At 36.6% G+C, this 12,591-nt stretch overlaps 1 long non-coding RNA gene across 1 annotated transcript; it reads right to left on the bottom strand.

Moving 5' to 3' along the window:
* Positions 1-5,393: 5,393 nt before the first annotated feature.
* LOC135297980 (uncharacterized) lies at positions 5,394-11,474 on the bottom strand. The gene is made up of 3 exons (XR_010359930.1): positions 11,418-11,474; positions 6,203-6,264; positions 5,394-5,655 (listed from the first exon to the last, which is right to left on the bottom strand). It is a non-coding gene; the product is annotated as an uncharacterized LOC135297980 (long non-coding RNA).
* Positions 11,475-12,591: the final 1,117 nt, after the last annotated feature.

Genomic DNA, 12,591 nt, shown 5'->3' with positions numbered 1-12,591 from the left:
ATTTTTTGTACAGATATAAGTGTACTGAGCTGTGCTTAAAAAACTCATAAATGGTAAATATTGCATATATCCACATGAAATAGTTCTTTGCTAACAAGCAACATACCTTGAAACAGATGCAAACACAAAGAAAATACTGTTCTTCACAGTAGAGGCATGAACTTCATTCCTTAATCAATAGCTCTAGGTATTTACCACCATGACTCCACTTAATTACTCTCAGTCTGAACTAACTATAACTGAAATAAGATTCAAATTTAAAAGATGTTTTTTAATATTTCATGAAATATTGGTGTAGCTGATTAAAGTAATAGAAACTATTTCTTGTTTTAATATAATTTAATTGAGAAAGTATTTTGTACTTGCTATCTCTGAAAAGCCAAGGATTTTGTATGACCAGTTCAGGGTTTTCTATCTGTCTATTTGTTAATAATATTGACATTGATATTAATCTGGCAGTAAACTACCTTTCTGCAAACAGCAACTAATGACATCATTGTCCTGGAAAAGTTAAAGATTAAAGATTATTAAAAAAATAAAATAGAAAACACAAATGTAGCAACTTGGAGAACAAGTATGACAGAACAATTATAGTTTTTCTTTTGTCTACCTTCATCTCACATTTTTCTCTTCTTGTTCATTTCTTTGTTTACAAGGCCATACACACAGAGTTGTTCTCGTAAATCTGCCTCCAGTACTTGATTTTTAGCTGCTGAGTAGACATAGATGCTATTTACTTCAGTGTTGCTATTCAACATTTCTGAAATTATATTCTTGTTAAATTACTAGGAATTTTCAATTGGATATATTGTGCAAGTATGGCCTTCATAGATACATCTTCTCTACTAAGAAATGTCAGGAGCAGGCAAAATGACTGATCATTGAAAAAGCACATGTGTAGTGAAACAAGTGAAATGAAAGAAAACATAAAGCAGAAACCCAGAGTCAGTGCATCCAAAGAGCAAATGGCAGAGAGAAACTGAAATGAGGGAAGGTGAGAGTGACAATCAAGGTCGTAGAGAGACATGTGGTGCACCCTGCAGTTAAGTATTAATTAGACAAAGAAGGTGAAAATCATGTGAATAACATCTACTAAAGATTGGTTGATGAGATATCACCTACCTCCACTTTAACATGACACCTAAAGCCCTAAGCTGCTATAATACAAAATACATACAATGGGTTTTACATGTAATGGAGAAGGAATATGGAAGTTCTTGGGTTACTGGTTGGTAGGTAGAAGCCAGAAGTGAGATTTGAAATGCAAGGTTTTTCGTCTTGGCTTAGAGATCTAGGCAGGGCAGAGGATGGTACTAGAGGTGTGGGAAAAGTGGAAGAAACAGCTGTCTGGTTTATTTTTCCACAAACTTATGTTGTTTTTCCAATACCATATTAGTTCTATCAAGTTTCTGTTCCTTCCAGAGTAGATTTCAACTCTTTTACCCAGTCAAATAAGAATATTTTATTTTTTTTTCTTCCTTTAAGCTATTTTTCATTATTACTTCTGAAAACAGGTTTTCCAGATTGTAAAAATAAACAGACTTCTTTCACAATGTAGTCCAGGATTAATTTGTCCTTAAATTTTCAAAATAAAAGTTTAGGAAACAGTAATTGAAAATGAAACCATTGAATGAGCATGAAAAGCCATCTTCAGGGACATGCAGACAGATGTGTGATTATTTCATTTATTTGTAAAATACCTTTTGTATAAGCCAAAGTCCAGCCCTTATTAGCTGTAATTTCTTTTCATCACAAATAGAATTTTATTAATTTGTTTTTGTTGGCAAGGCTTTTGGTTTTGTTTATATTTTTTTAATTTATGTTGGAATGAATGAATCTGTGAGATAGAGAAAAGAAAATACATGTGGGATACTTTTTTAATTTGTTAACTGGAAGCTTCTTGCAAGATAGTGTGAATACCTGTAATTACAGTAGCTATACAAGGCCTTATCCCTCAAGTGGGATTTGAAAGCTGATGACTTGGAAGGCACCTTTCAAGGTCATCTAGTCCCACCCCTCTGCAATGAACAGGTGAGTTTGTTTATGCTAATACCTCCTTACTCACCTTGCTAGGAGAAGAAGAAGAAGTAATCTAATACTAAGCCTTTGACATAATTATTGAAATACATTTAAAATATATTCTGCTATTTCCATAAATTTAAATTTTTATTTATATTTTTGATAAAAAATTAAATCCAAAGAATTTGCAAGAATCACTGCTTAGCTTCAATTATTTATTTTCCAGTCATTTTCCCTATTGTATTACCCTTTCTTTGTGTTTCTCACTGTTCATCTCTCTGCCATATAGCTATGTTGATTGTACTGCATAACAGTACAGTTACTGAAGAATTTTCCTTTGATCCTTTTAACACAGTGGAAAAGTGTACATTCCTTCCGACCAGCATAATTGCCTTTTTTTTTTTTTCCTCAGCTCAGTATGAGAAGTAAAGCTCCTGTAGTTTGAGCAGATGACAAAATAAAGAGGAAAAGTCTATACATATTTTTCATTTTTCGTCACAATATGAGTAATTCTAGCTGGGGAGATCATATAACAAGCCCTGCAACTGCCGAGTAAACTAGATCCCTCTTAAACAGCATATCCCAGTGGAGACAGAATGTGCCAATTAAATGATCATCCCAATTACAAGAGGCTCATGGGGATACATTGTGCTGGTGTGCTTTATAATCACTTTCATTTCATGGACTGATTAAAACAAGAACAGTATCAGCTTCCCATCTTGATTACCTAATAGAGATGATTTATTTTGTATCCATACAGGGATTCTTTCCTGTATCTGTGACAAAAACAGAACTGTTTGTACAGTATGTGCCAAAATAAAAAATAACATTTTTATTCCTATGTGACTCAGCTGAATTGTTTATGGTTTGATGATGAAAACTCCATTGTCTGAGTAATGTGTTTTACTATCAGGAAAAGAATTAGATATTGAGCTATTGAGCTCCATCTTCATCCCCGAGGAATCAGCTGGAAATATTGACTCTTGAACTGAGAGCAAAGCTCAACACATGTTTTAAACACAGAAGGTGAAATCAATGAGCTGAAATCATGAGACTTCAGTGGAAACAGAATTTTATTCGGAAAAAAAAAAGTGCTTTTCACCTAAAACCAGAAATAAACCAATCTATCTTGTCCTCGAGTCAGATACCTGCCTTTGCTAAAACTTGAAAGAACTGCACCCTCTTAGGGAAAAAACACTTCTTTTGCTGTTAAAAAAGTGGCAAAAAACAGGATATTCACCTGAATATGATACTGGTTTGCTGGATTTTACCTTTTAAAAACCCAAAGAGTTTACCCCCCAAAAAAATAAAATAAAAATCCCCCAAAACAAACCAACCAAAAAACCGTCACAACACAGATACTTTCATGTATTTTCACAATTAGGATAATTCAAAGAGCAAATTTGGTCACAGAACAAGCGAGGTTGAAGCAAACTAGTTATGTACTTGAGTGCTTCTGGTGGTTTGTCACAGACTTTTTAAAATTGGCTGAATCAAGCCAAAGAGTGAAGTTATTTTTATCACTCACTTCAGGTGTTTCATTAGAGTGTGATGAAGAATATCTGAAAGAAATCCTTGGTTCTTATAGAGTCAGTAGGTGACTCCAAGCAGCTAAATTAGATGTCTTACATTTCAGGATGTGATTATCTTGCTGAGAAACAACAGGGAGGTATGCATCTGTATTTTTTACTGATTGAACACTAGACACAGCATACCAAAAACTTAAATCCATATATCAGAAGAAATTTCAAAATAAAACCAGTATGTATCAGTCTCATTTCTCTACCTTCAAAATTAGCCAAGAGCTATTCAGAATTTTCTACACACACAACTTGACATTTTTATTTTCTTTTAATGGAATACATAATTTCAATTTCAGGCAGTTTTTATTTTAAATGACCTTTAATCTGGTCATTAAGATGCTTATTAAATCTTACCATTAATTCCAAGATCTTCAAGATTTAAAATAAGAACATATTTTATTAGGTTAAACATGGGTCTTGGACCTTAAACTTACATCTAGATTTGAATAAATTATGTCAATGTGTACATATGAACATCTATACATATTTTGATAGTAACTTTCAGATGATTACATATAAAAAACCTTTAAAAGGATAAATATCAACAGTAAATATAAACCGATAGAAATAAACCACTAAAATGCCTAATGAAAAAAAAATTTCTAGTGCCATTTTAAATGAGGAAAGCTCAGTAAATTTTGGCAATAAGGTAGAAGTGATGCATTAAAGGAGAGGTTGTGCAAAAGAGAGGCTCTTGTGCTGACATGGCTGAGAATGTGCAGGCTGAATATGCAGTGAGCATGTAGACAAAAGAAAGATATAGATGAAATATTGGGATGAAATTCGGCCTACACAAGTGTCTTTTCATTAGTACAGGACTAGCATTCTATCCAAACTCTGCAAAAGCAGAGTTGCCATTACCCATCCTCACACATTTACTTGCAGGTAAAGTCCTTCACTGCCACTTACGTTTATCCCTCCTACCTATACCAATAATAGATTGGCAGGAACAATTTATCTTTCTCCTCTTTCTGTATCATTATTGAAGGCTGCTGTACCTCCTTGCCTAGCTTTCTACCTTTTCCTTGGCTTTTTAAAAGTAATCTCCTTTTAGGAGACCCTTCTGAGTAGGAATCCAAGAATAACTGTTCTTATGTTTAGCCATCAGCAATTTAATGCTCCTTTCCAGTCTCAGGGGTAACAACCTGTTACTGTTATCTTTTATATTTTATCTTTCTGTACAACCACTGCTTCTAGGACTATTTTTCTAACATTGCTGCTTATCCTTGTATAGCCTTCTTTGGAATGTAGTATGTTATCAGTTAAATACAGCTCCAGAAATTTGATTTTCTTTTCTCTTCAGGTGTCAAAATCTAGTTAAGTAGTCCATTACAAGGGTTTCACCCCTCACGGTAAGTTTCTTGGCTTTCATGACTCTTGAGGGGAAAATAGTCAGTGTGATCAATGAAGAATTAAAAGTGCTGCTGCTATTGCTTTTAATGGGAATAGTGAGATGCTTTCCCACACTTCACATTGTCAGTTCACCCTTTTGATGTCTAGGACATGCTTCAGGGTAAAACCTAAGTTGTAAAGCATTATAATTGACAGTAACATTTGAAAGAAATACATTTACGTTTTCTTAAATTCAGCTTACAGTGGTTGATTTCTTTAGATACAAAAGACAGCTACAAAAATATTATTAGAAGGTTACCAGAGACAGACTTTCCAATATTTACTTCTAACAAAATGCAATTTCTAATGGCTCCCAAATTCCTAAGTCAGTATGCCTGACGCAAACTTTTCTAAAGATAATTACATTTTTGTATATATAGATCCAGCATACTAAATATGCACAGATGTAATTGTTTACTCAATATTTCACAGAATTAATTCTTTTTTCTTTACAATCTTCAATTGCAAACATTTCTGTTTCAGAAGGGAATAACATTGCCTTTTGTTCCTTAGAAACTAGAGTTTATAAAAATTAGCTCCCTTGCTTAAAGAACGGTGCTAGTAAGAAGGTATTTGGCTTGATCCCCCAATGGGCCATTCACTGAAGAGTTTGACTGGATAATCCTCGTGGGTCTCTTCCAACTCAAAATTTTCTGTGATTCTGTGAAAATAGTTTAAAAGAAAATATTTTAAAATATTAAATTTAGACAGATGTGGTTTGTTTTATTTTTCTGAAAAGAAACACAACTGGAAAAAGTAGTTCTAATTACTTTCAGAGTATAACTACAGATGGTGTGACATTCAGCTCCAAAAATTCTCTCATACATATGCTTAATATTAAACATATGATTTATCAGATTCTCAAAATTAGACTGTTATTAAAAGTTATTGTGGCCCAAGCTCTGTAAAAATAATCAGCAAATTATTAGCAATATATCTGTAGGCTCTCTATATGTCCACTTCTCTAATAGCATTTGGTGCCAGCAAATGTGTATGGTATTGCTAGATATGTAAATGGTACTTTTCAATTCAAAATGCAAATAGCAAGTCCTAACTGTAAGGCAGAAAACTGTAAAACTTTCGGAGAATTTATAAACTCACGTACCATCATTTTACATACTTGAGTGGCAAAAATACATACATTTATTACATTAAAAGTGCTTACTGAGAAAAAAGCCTACAGTACTTTTATTTTGGAAACTGTTTACCTTATATTCTTCTACTTTCTATTTCCTTGCTACAGTAACAACTGTTCAAATCCATGACATTTCTGGAAAGAAAAAGAATGGAAAATAGATAAAATCATTTAAAAACACTGTCTACCCTTTTTCTGTACAGCAATTTGCTTTTAGCTAGAGGTAGAAGAAAACCTCATGAAAATTTTTTATTTGTGAGAGAAATTTGGGGCTTAATGTCATGGATTAGGAGTAGTGCTCCCAATTTAGTTCTTCCACCAAGACCTTCCAAGTTACACTGCTGATCACTCACTCATCACCATCCCCATCCCACTTCTTCCTCCCCATCCACCAGTTGCCAGAGAGAAGAATTAGAGTCACAAGAGGCAAAGATCAAGGGCTGAGAGAAGAACAATTTCATGGAAACAGCAATGAGACAAGAAAGTGAGCAGTGAAAACAATATTAATTAACAAATTATTCACATGCAAAAATGCTCACTGCAGAGCCCAAGGCAATGGACAAGGGGCAATGGGTTCCCCACCCTGCCATGCTTTGTTCCACCAAAAAGGGTTTCTATCCTGCCCAGAAATGAGAGAGAGTCCCTTCTCCCTCCTTCATCCAAGCAATGATGTAATGTGGTATGAAGTAACACAATATATTGGCCATGTCCTCTCCTGCTGATCTGGGCCAGAACCAGGACACTTAGCAGCAGTAATTTGGTGGCAGGATAAATCAAAAGTATCTCTATTGACATCCCTGCAATTATGTCTCCTCTATACTGTGGAAGCGGTGGGCAAGCAAGATTATCCCCATAGAGAGCACATAACCACCACCAAGAAAGCAATGCAGAAATACCCAAAGGATGAGATGTGTCAAGAGCGTGGCTTGCCAAACTTCAATTATAGGGCTTGTATAGAACTTGTTCATATGTCTGGAGGTAATTCTTCGTATATAGGTGGCTTCTAATCTAATACAATATTAAATGTAAATCAAGTGGCTTTTGATTTTCTGACCTTCTATTTAGTACAAAATTAAGAAAAGTTGTTCAAATGTGCTCAATTTTTATGTTATTTAATATACTTGTATAGAGGCTTTATGCAGTCCTGTATCACTAGAACATGCACATACAAGTGCACTGGGGATATTTATAGAAATTGGAGTGAATTCATCCAGAATGGGAAAACTGTATAGCTGATGCAAATACTCCTGCTGAATGGTGGACAGAGAGAAAAATCCATGGAAGATCACCTCATGGCTTGGTAATTAATAGTAAAAACAGGAGAACAAGGCAGTTTCCATTGTGGCTGTCTGTCAAAATGTTAAAAAAATTGTTACACAATGCTCCTTTTGTTTTACCCACTGGGGGGAATGAATGCTATTCAGTTTTATGATTGTGACTCTTCATGGAAAAAAAAAAAGTTGTATACAGGAGAACTTACAGAAATTAGCTTTGAAGTTTTCATCTGATAAAAACCCTTGAGGAGTGGTTGATAACACCAAAGGAGTGTTGTGCTGCTCCTCAGAGGAACCTGAATAGGCTGGAGAAATGGACTAATAGGAACATTGTGGAGTTCAGCAGGTGAAAGTGCTGAGTTCTGCATCTGGGGGGAAATAACCCCATGTACCAGGATAGGCTGGTGACTGACTATTGGAAAGAAGCCTTTAAAAATAGAGACCTGATGATCTCCATGGACAACAGATTAATATAAGGCAGTAAGCATGCAGCATCCTGGGCTGCATTAGGAAGAACACTGCCAGCACCTCAAGAGAGATGATTCTTCCCTTCTGGGTTCCTGGTGAGACATATCTGGAGTGTCAGGTGCAAATCTTGGTTGCCCAGTATGGGAGAAATGCAGATGTGCTGGAGCAAGTCCAGCAAAGATGATAAAGTGGTTGTAACCCTTCTCATATGAGCAATGACTGAGAGACCTGAGATTGCCTAAACTCAAGAAGAGAAGGCTCATGGAGCATCTTATCAGTGTATATAAATACCCGATGGAGTCAGTAAGGGAGATAGGGCCAGACTTTTCCCATTCATTCCTCATGAAAGGATAAAAAGCAATGGGTTTAAGAGAAATTCAGGAAATACCATTTACACATTAGAAGAAAACTCTCTTTGATGAGGATGGTTAAATACCAGAATAGGTTGTCCAGAGAGGATGTATACATGTATTTGAGATGTTCAAAACCCTACAGGACATGTCCTAAGCAACCTGCTGTAGACGGCCCAGCTTGCAGAGAGGAGTTGGACCACCTGACCTCCAGAGGCTGCTTCTGACCTCAACTAATCTGTCATTCTATTATTTTGTGAACAGGTAACAAGGCTTGAAGTGTTACTGAAATCACTTGGCCCATGGAAGTTACTGTTTAAAGGATGCAAACAAGCAGTTGGAGCTGAAAAGTGATTACACAGGTGAAAAAAAACAAAACAAAAACAAAAACAAACAAAAACAAAAAACACCCAAAAACAACAACAAAAAACCAAAACAAACAAAAAAAACCCTAAACCAATCAACCAAAAAAAAAAAACCCACACCAAAAAAACCAAACCCAAAAAACCCTTAAAAGTGTGAGTTTTACAAATTACTGTCTCTACAAGAAAATTATAGTATATTTCAGCTTAAAATAATATCCATCTTGGATATTCCAGCCAAGAAGAGATTAAATGTTGTCAATAAATATTGGTTTTAATGGTTTGGAGAATTTCTTTATTAACAAAAAGTGTGCTAATAATTTTCTGCTACTTTGAAGACAAATATTCATAAGTTGTATCTTCCTATATCTGTTCTCCCACTCTTGCTTTGTTTTTTTTTTTTTTTTTTCCTGACTCCTATAATGATGGTAAAACTGGAATTTAAGTTCAAATAGCTGTGCTGGCAACCTGCCTCACTATCACCTGTTCCTGACACACTGAGAGATGAAAGTGATTTATATGGATTTATAATACAACAAAAAATACAACTACCACAGAAATTGTGCTATGGTTTTTCTGTACTTCATCCACCTGCTCAGGAAGTGGGAGATAATGCTTTAAGAATTTGATGAATGGAAACCAGGTTCTATTTTAGTCAGACAGTGCTTTTGGGCACCAAATCTATGTCATTCCCAACTGTACACTGTCTGGATGATGGATAATACCAAGCTACTGGACACATTTTATTCCCCCGGTGTTACAAAACAGTGACGAGAGAATTAGGAAAATGCCTAGAGAATCAACTTGCAGATTTTCCTTTGAGGTCTACCCATGCACAAGGAGACAAAGCTGCCGCTTCTCATTGCTAATTTTTTCATTTCACAGGTATCAACAGATTTATCCCAGATGTTGTGCTGATGTCAGCAAGACTGACATGTCTATTCTCTGCCATCTCTCTTTAGGTACATTTGTTCATGATTCTATCATTTATATATGGTTATGAAGAAAGTAAAAAGGCTGCTTTTGAACCTACTGATGGATGTCAGAGTCAAAATAAATAATCTTTATAAATTCAGTTAGTAAAAGGCTTTAAAAATACAAGTCTACTCTCTTTTACCCACCATGTCATTTTTGTCTATTTTGATGGGGGTGGTGGGCCCCAAAACTACAAGACAATCAAATATATTGTACTTTAACATATTAAGGAAAAATATTTGTCAGGAAGAAAAAGACATTGCAGAATGAAACTATGCATCTTTTTCTCAGTGCCAGGAATATTAGGTAAGGTATAACAAGGAAGTGTTATAAAGCTATTTGATACTTTCATTGTGTAGTTATTAAGATTTTTCATATTAAGATGAAACGACAATGTACAATAAAGTGTCAAAACAGACATTGTTTAACACTCGCATGAAAAAAAGACTTCTTCCAAAATAAAACTAAAGTTCAATGAGATAGGGAAAAAGAAGATATTGAATCATAGAATCATTAAGATAGGAAAAGACCTCCGAGGTTGTTGAGCAAACACCACACCACCAACTAAATCGTAGCACTAAGTGCCACACCTTGTCATTTCTTGTACACTTCCAAGTATTGTGACTCCAGCTTCCCTGGGTAGCCTATTTCAATGCTTAACTATCCTTTCAGTGAAAAAGTTCTTGCTACTGACCAATCTGAACCTCCCCTGGTGTAGCTTGTTTGCTCTTGTCCTGTCTCTGGTTGCCAGAGAGAAGAGGTTGACCTCCACCTTGCTACAAGATCCCTTCAGGTAGTTATAAACAGTAGTATGGTCCACCCTGGGTATCCTTTTCTCCAGGCTCAACATCCCCAGCTCCCTCAGCTTCTCCTCATATGGCTTTTTCTCCAGACTCTTCATGAGGTTTGCTGTCCTTCTCTGGACTCATTCCAGACCCTAAAAGTCCTTCCTTTAGTGATGGGCCCAGAACTGCACACAGCACTTTGAGGTTTGGCCTCACCAGTGCCAAGCAAAGAGGGACAATCACTGCCCTGGTCCTGCTGGTCACTCTATTGCTGATACAGGCCAGGATGCCATCGGCTTTCTTGGCCACCTGGGCACACACTGGCTTACGTTCAGCCAGCTGTCAACCAACATCCCCAGGGCTTTTTCCACTGAGCCCTTTTCTAGGCACTTTGTGCCCAACCTGTAGTGCTGCCTGGGGGTGTTGTGGCCCAAGTGGAGGACCTGGCACTTGGCCTTGTTGAACATTATATACCATCGGCCACCAGTCATCAATCCAGCCCATCCAGATGCCTCTGCACAGCTTTCCTGCCCTCCATCAGATCAACACTGCAGTGCAACTTAGTGTTGTCTGTGACCTTTCTGAGGGTGCACTTGATCCGCTCATCCATATCATCAAAAAAGAGATTAAACAGGACTCGCTCCAATACTAAGGCCTGGGGAACCTCAGTAGTGACCATCTGTTAGCTGGATATGACTGCCTTCACCACTACTCTCTAGGCTTAAACCAGCAAAGAGTGCTCCTGTCCAAGCTGTGGGCTGTCAACATCTCTGGGAGAATGCTGTGGGAGACAATGTGAAAGGCTTTACCGAAGTCCAGGTAGACAACATCCACAGTCTTTCCTTCAGTCACTAGGCAAGTCACCTGGTCATAAAAGGAGATCAGGTTAGTGAAGAAAGACCTGACTTTCCTAAACTGATATGGCTGGGCCTGGTACTTTGGTTGTCCTGCATGACAGCATTCAAGACAATCTGTTCCATAACTTTCCCTGGCACCAACGTCAGGCTGACAGGGGTATAGTTCCCCACATCCTCCTTCTGACCCTTCTTGTAGATGGGCATCACACTGGCTGACCTCCAGTCATCTGGGACGTCCTTGATTAACCAAGACTGCTGGTAAATGATGGAGAGTGTCTTAGTGAGCCACTCAGGCTCTTCTCAAGTTCCCTTAGTGCCCTTGCGTGAATCCCATCCAGCCCCATAAACTTGTGGGTGTCTAAGTGGCTCAGCAGGTATATAGCTTCTTCCTCCTGCATTGTAGGGGGTCTATTCTGCTTCCCATCCCTGTCTGTCAGCTCAGGGTTTGGTCTATCTTCTGGTTGAGCATAACCAGTCTTTCTGTTAAAGACTGAGGCAAAGAAGGCATGAATTACTTCAGCCTTTTTCTCATCCTGGATGAAAATATTCTCTCACACACACTCTTTACACTACATAGGGTATAGAGGTGTAGGGAAAGGTACAGTACAACAATATTTTAATAGGCTGCACTGAAGCATGAGTTTTAAAGAGAATATTTATGTCAAGAATGTTTTCACCTATCAGCTGGCTGTACATCACTACAATAAATTACTGAGAATGTGTGGAATTATTTCTTTTAATAAACAAGATCAGATAGGCTTTGAACATTAAGATTAATTTTGAATCAGACGTATTTGTCTTTACATTTTGGCGTATCTGTTCCTTTCCAATCTGGGAAATGCCAATAGGTATTTGAATGGCTTTGCTTTCACTTGTTACAAGAATTGATCTCTACTCCTCTATTCAAAGGCAAAGCTGTGAGTAAACTTCACCTCTCACATATTCTGATGTAAATAAAGAATATAAACAGAAGTCCATACAAACACAGTATCACTCCACCTTCATACTTTGAATGCTATGCCATGAGCTGTCTTTGGAATTTATCACTTGAAGCAGGCAATGGATTCTACAGTGCCTTTTGTTACAGATAATGGCTGATGTATTTCTGTTCTTCTTTTAAGTTCAACTTTATGACTCTGTGTAATCCACTTAAACATTAAAAAATATGTCTAAACAAGTTCTATTTCTGAGAGGTTTGTTGCCTGAAACATTTAGCTGTGTCACTTATGCTACTTAAATGTAACTAAATATTATTTATATAAGTGTAAAACTTCTAAAACCTAAGAAACTTTTTCTCACTTTAAAGAGTATCACAAAAAAAAATAAAAAAAAGGTAAAAGGTATTGGTTGACTGCAAGACAAATTAGTAAGAAAATTGGCTTGAGGTTTAA

The sequence above is a fragment of the Passer domesticus genome, chromosome 3 (assembly GCF_036417665.1).
Source record: "Passer domesticus isolate bPasDom1 chromosome 3, bPasDom1.hap1, whole genome shotgun sequence".
Lineage (NCBI taxonomy): Eukaryota > Metazoa > Chordata > Aves > Passeriformes > Passeridae > Passer > Passer domesticus.
Note: the sequence above shows the minus strand (reverse complement) of the source record. Positions and strands in the feature narration are given on the sequence as shown.